The 5688-nt window shown below is 38.3% G+C and overlaps 1 pseudogene; it reads left to right on the top strand.

Annotated features, from left to right (window-relative positions):
* The first annotated feature begins 1398 nt into the window (after positions 1-1398).
* LOC142441054 (acidic leucine-rich nuclear phosphoprotein 32 family member E-like) lies at positions 1399-2158 on the top strand (annotated as a pseudogene).
* The last annotated feature ends 3530 nt before the right edge of the window (positions 2159-5688 follow it).

Genomic DNA, 5688 nt, shown 5'->3' with positions numbered 1-5688 from the left:
AGTAGACTGCTGACCTTGGCTTTCTTCTGCTCAGCAGGCATCCACCAGTCAGTGACTTTTCTAAGTTCACCTTCCTGCTTCTTGTTCCTTACTGCCTGCATCTAGAAGATTTGGAACAAATCTTTAATTTACATGGCAGACAGGCTTGAACTGGACTGGTTTTGCCCACTTCAACAATGATGCGACATATTTCTTGATATAAATTCCTCCATTTATACAAATAAGAACTGATGATTTTCTGGAAAGCCCAGGGTAATAACACACCACTTAACATTTAGATCTCTTGTTAGATTTTCTACCTTCAATAAGTCTGACTGGAGCTTTCCCAACTGCATACAGCCCCCAGGAGGTGGAAATTATTTGCACAGATCCTAAAAATTGGTAGTTCAAATCCATCCAGCAGCACCTCAGTGGGGGGAAAAGGTTAGGGAAGCCTTGGCAATCTCCTCATGTAACATAGTTGATACTCCAAATGATGTTGTTGCTAGGTGCCAAAGCACTGGTTTCACAACAGAAAGAAACACTTCTCTGTTCTGTGCCATGTAGGAAGCATCCAGCTGATCAAGGTGTTTACTAATGGGGACTATTTAGTCCCCTGCATCTCTGTGTCTCTGCAGACAAAAGCATTGCAAAATGACTGCTACTTCTGACTTTGCTGCTAAAAGCATTGAGGGATAACTCAGTTATTTATGATCTCTTTGAGGCTCTCTTGATCTTGCATATCCCTGTGATTGTCTTTGAACCTAGTGCTTTTATTATTCTAAGGTTAAGAAACTGTGACTAGTTAAGTAACATTTGCATAGATAAGAGTTTAGGAATGTTTAAGTTCTTTGATGTTTGTTTTGTAACCAATTCCCTTGTGTAAGAAGAGTATAAAAGCCAAGCTTCAAATATGCACAAGACTTCAATCCATCAGATTGGAGACCTCCCAAATCCATCCTCTGTATATGTCTCTTTCTTTTCCTTTCATCTGCATGCCTCATTTCGGACCCAGCTTGATGCGGGAGAGCTGGTCTAATCCCCGCAGTGCCATCCTCATGATTATTCCTATACTTGAGCCCGTCATTGTAGCCACTGTGTCTATCCCTCTCTTTAAGGGGCTTCATCTACTTTGCTGCCCCATCTACATTTCCAACAAAAATGTTCTTCTCAAATCTGGATGTGTGTATGAGTGCATGTGTGCATGTGCGTGTATCTATGCTTGTATGTACACACGCACGAGTATATGAACAAAGAGGTTAGAGTACCAGCTCCTTGAACTCCATTTGCTATGATGGGCAAACTATTTGCATCTCTTTTCATTCATTTTCAAACTTTTTAAAATGCAGGGTTGGGGTGATGGAGAACGACAGAGAAAAGGAGGGGAGTAAACTAGTGGCAGCAGAGGAGTTGGAGGACATGGAGATGAAGAGGAGGATGAACCTGGAGTTAAGGAACAAAGCCCCAGACGACTTGACAGAGTTGGTCCTTGATAATTGTTGGTATGGATGGGGAAAATGAGGGCCTGAATTACACTTTTTAGAAACTAGAGACTTTGAGCATGACTGATGTGGAACTAAGTTCATTGGTGCGACTTCCACCTTAAACAAATCTTGAAAGTTAGAATTTAGTTAATGATAGCATTTCTGGGGACTTGGAGGTCCTGGAAAAGATATGTCCCAAACTTGACTACCTCAGTCTGAGTGGTAACAAAATCAAAGATCTCGGTACAGTAGAAACTATGAAAAATCTTAAAAATTGGAAAAGTCTTGACAAGTTTAACTGTGAGATCACAAACATAGACTATAGAGAAAGTATTTTTGAACTTCTGCAGCACATTACACACTTAGATGGATCTGATCAGGAGGATCGCGAAGCACCTGAAGCATCTGAAGAGGATGAGGATGAGGATGGAGATGGAGATGAAGATGAAGCTGCTCCACCTGAAGGATGGGAGGAAGAGAAGCAAGATGATGAAAATGAGGATGAGGCTGATGAGGATGCAGACTCAGCCTTGGCAGAGGGACAAGAGGAAATGAGCCTCACATACATAATGAAAGAAGAAATTCAGGATGAAGAAGATTACGATGACAGTGTTGAAGAAGGAGAGGAAGAAGAAGAAAAAGGCCTTTGAGAAGAGAAGCAACATGTTGAAGATGATGGAGAAGAAGATGACTAGGTCACTCTAAGACCAGATTTCCCATTAACTTGGTGTTTGGGAAAGTGATTTTGTTTTTGTTTCTTCTCGTACAGTAATTATCTTTCCAGAAAACAAACTATAGGGAAAATGTAGTTTTGTTATTTTTGCCTTTTCATCATTCCAAAATAAAATTTATTAGACTGTTAATGATCACACTGTATGTAGAGAAAAATTTTCACCAGCACCTCCCTTCCTCCTATTGTGAAACTCCATAAAAATTTATTTGGAATCTTGTTTTCTAACTCATGCTCTCTGCCTCAGTCATGATTAGTCCATAGTTAAAACATGATAGCTTTCACACAGGAATAGTACAGTTCATTTAATTCATAAGGTTTTTAAGTTATTTATAAACTAATCATAATCATGGTCAACTGTAATATGATATGACAGTAGATTCTTGAATGGTGAGTTTGTTATTTTTTTAGAAGAATCCCAGAGATCTTCAGTGTGAAGGCAGTGTCTTTTCTTTGCTGTGATATGTGAAGTGCTGCTTTGCCATAAGTGTTACTTGGAAAGTAGAAGCAGAATAATAAAGCTCCGTCCAACAGTAGAGTTCATGGGTTGGGGGGAGGCTTTTCAAACCTCTTTTAAGAGGAAGATTTGCTTATACTAATTTGAGAGGCATGCAGGCAGGTGAGCCCTTCTTCAAGTTGCAGATCATGATGTAACTGGAGTCCGTTGTTTTTAGGTATATGTTATTTTTATCTCAATGATTTCCTCATGAGCACCTGCCTGTCTTATTTCACATTACCCTTTGCCTCAAAAAAAAAAAAAGGTGGGAAGCCTGTGGCTATCCAGGAAAACGTTTAGTCTAATACCTCAACCACCTTCGTAGAACTGTCTAAGTTTTGGACAGGGTAAGGTAAAGAAATTGTGTAGTCTCTCAGTTACAAATATTATTATCCTTATCATTCTATGCAACAGACTGCTTACTAGAACTATCTTTTAGTTGACAACCCGTACAGCCACTGTACATGTTGACTGGAAAAAGAAAGAAGCAAGGAAGGCATTGGGGAGCCACACCCCAATACTTCTCAAAAGTCAAAACAGCTGGCAGTTGATAATTCATGGGATGGTCAAGTCAATAGTTTTAAGTTGGCTTCTCAAGTGGTTTGGATACTCTCCTACAAAATATTTCTTAGTTTTCCTGAGAACCTTTTTTTCCCCTCCTGTATTTCTAAAGCATATTATAACATTTAATTGGGATATGTTAGGCTTTTGGTAAAAAATTGAAATATTTTATCAAAATTAACTTTTGTTTTCAAAAGTTTTGTATTGGGTTCTATTTTAATGCTCTTTTATGGCATTGTGTATATAGTGTGTTATGTTACCCAAGAATCTCTCTTTTAAATTTTTTTAAACTCTCAAAACTATGAAGTTAATATGCTTTGAATAAAGCCATGACAGTGTTAAAACAAAAATGCAGTACTGTTGATAATTCTGTTATTGTTTCTATTTTCTGGTTGTTGTTGTTTTTCAGTGACCACTGTAATTTAAAAATTTTCTAGACTGAATTGCTTCAAATGTATTGAATAATTTTTCATGTAAGAAAAATCGCTCTTCTCCAGGATCTGGTCTGACAATATGTACGATGAAGGCTCACCATCCTTTTCTCTAAGGAGCATTCTGGCTGTACTTTTTCCCCAGCACATCAGTTTGTCCTTTTAGCAGCCCACAGTACTCTCACTTTTCCTCTCCAGCACCAACATCAAATGTGTCCATTCTTCTTAGGTTTTCTTTATTCAGTGTCCAACCTTCACATGCATATGAGGCAATTGAAAATAGCATGTCAGATACACCTTAGCCCTCCAAACAATATCCTGGGTTTTCAAAACTCAAAAGAAGTCTTGAGCGGAAGATTTACCTAGGGCAATTCATCTTTTGAGCTCTTGAGTGCTGCTTCTATGAGAACTGGTTGTGGATCCAAGCAACACAAATATGTGACAACTTCAACCTTCTTTCTCCATTTATCATGATGCCACCTATTAGTCCAGTTGTGAAGATTTGGGTTTCTTTACATTGAGTTGCAATCTATACTGAAGGCTGTAATCCTTGATCTCCATCAGAAAATGGCTCAGATCCTCCTCACTTTCAGCAAACAAAGTTGTGTCATCTGTAGATCTCAGATGGTTACCTAACCTTCCTCCAATTATGATGCCAATTCTTCTTCATACAAGCCAGTTTCTCTGATTATTTGCTCAGCATAAACTTTAAACAAGTATGGTGAGAGAATACAACCCTGATTCACACCTTTCCTGATTTTAAACCATGCAGCATTCAATCGTTACATTTGTATAACTGCTTTTTGATTCATGTACAAGTTCTACAGAAACACATTAAAATGTTCTGCAATTCCCATTCCTGCCAACATTATATATAGTTTGTTGTGATCTACATAGTTAAATGCATTGGCATAGTCAATAAAACATAAGTAATTATCTTTATGATAGTCACTACTTTCAGTCAGGATACATCTGACATCAGCAATGACATATCTTGTTCTAAGTCCTCTTCTGAACCTGCCCTGAACTTCCGGCAGCTCCAAAGAATTTACAAATTATGGAACAATATCATTAATATCACATGGAGATAAATTTTTGCTGAAGGTTATCCCATAATATTTGCAGCAGCACATTGAATATGGCATCATGATTTGAGGAAGGCTTATCAACATCCTACAATATGCAGAGGACACAACCTTGTTTGCTGAAAGTGAAGAGGACTTTTTGCAGATCAATAATTGCAGCCTTCAGTGTGTATTGTAAATCAATGCAAAGAAGCCCCATGTCCTCACAACTGAACTAATAGTTGATATCATGATAAATCAAGAAAAAGTTGAAGTTATCAAGGATTTTGTCTTGCTTGGATCCACAATAAATGCGCAGTCAAAGGATGCATTGCACTAGGTAAATCTGCTGCAAGACCTCCTTGAAGCATTGACAAGAAAGGAGGGTACTTTAAGAACTAAGTGTACTTGACCCGAGGCATGTTTTCAATTGTCTCATGTGCATGTGAAAGTCGGCCACTGAATAAGGAAGACTGAAGGAACATTGATACATCTGAATTAGGGAGTTGTAGAATAAATGGAAAGAACCATGGATTTCCAGAAGGAAAAACAAATCTGTCTTGGAAGAAGTACAACAAGAATGCCCCTAGAGTCAAGGATAGCAAGACTTCATCTCAGGTACTTTGGACACGTCAGGAGAGACCATTTCCTGGAGAAGGACATCATGCTTGACATAAAATACATGGGCAGTGAAAAATTGGAAGCATATAGATTGACACAGTGTCTGAAAAATGGGCTCAAGCATAGGAAAAATTGTGAGGATTTGGCAGAACTTGTCACTAAATTTCTTCTGTAAAAACACTGGGTCTGTGCCTTTTCCATTCTCAAAATTGTTAGGTTTGAGACAGTTATTCCAATCTCTTTGCCATTTTATTCTTTTCATTGAAGGGACTTCTTTCTTGTTGAATCTGTACTTTACCAACATGATGTATTTTCCGGGCAC

The sequence above is a fragment of the Tenrec ecaudatus genome, chromosome 2 (assembly GCF_050624435.1).
Source record: "Tenrec ecaudatus isolate mTenEca1 chromosome 2, mTenEca1.hap1, whole genome shotgun sequence".
In the NCBI taxonomy this organism is placed as follows: Eukaryota; Metazoa; Chordata; class Mammalia; order Afrosoricida; family Tenrecidae; genus Tenrec; species Tenrec ecaudatus.
Note: the sequence above shows the minus strand (reverse complement) of the source record. Positions and strands in the feature narration are given on the sequence as shown.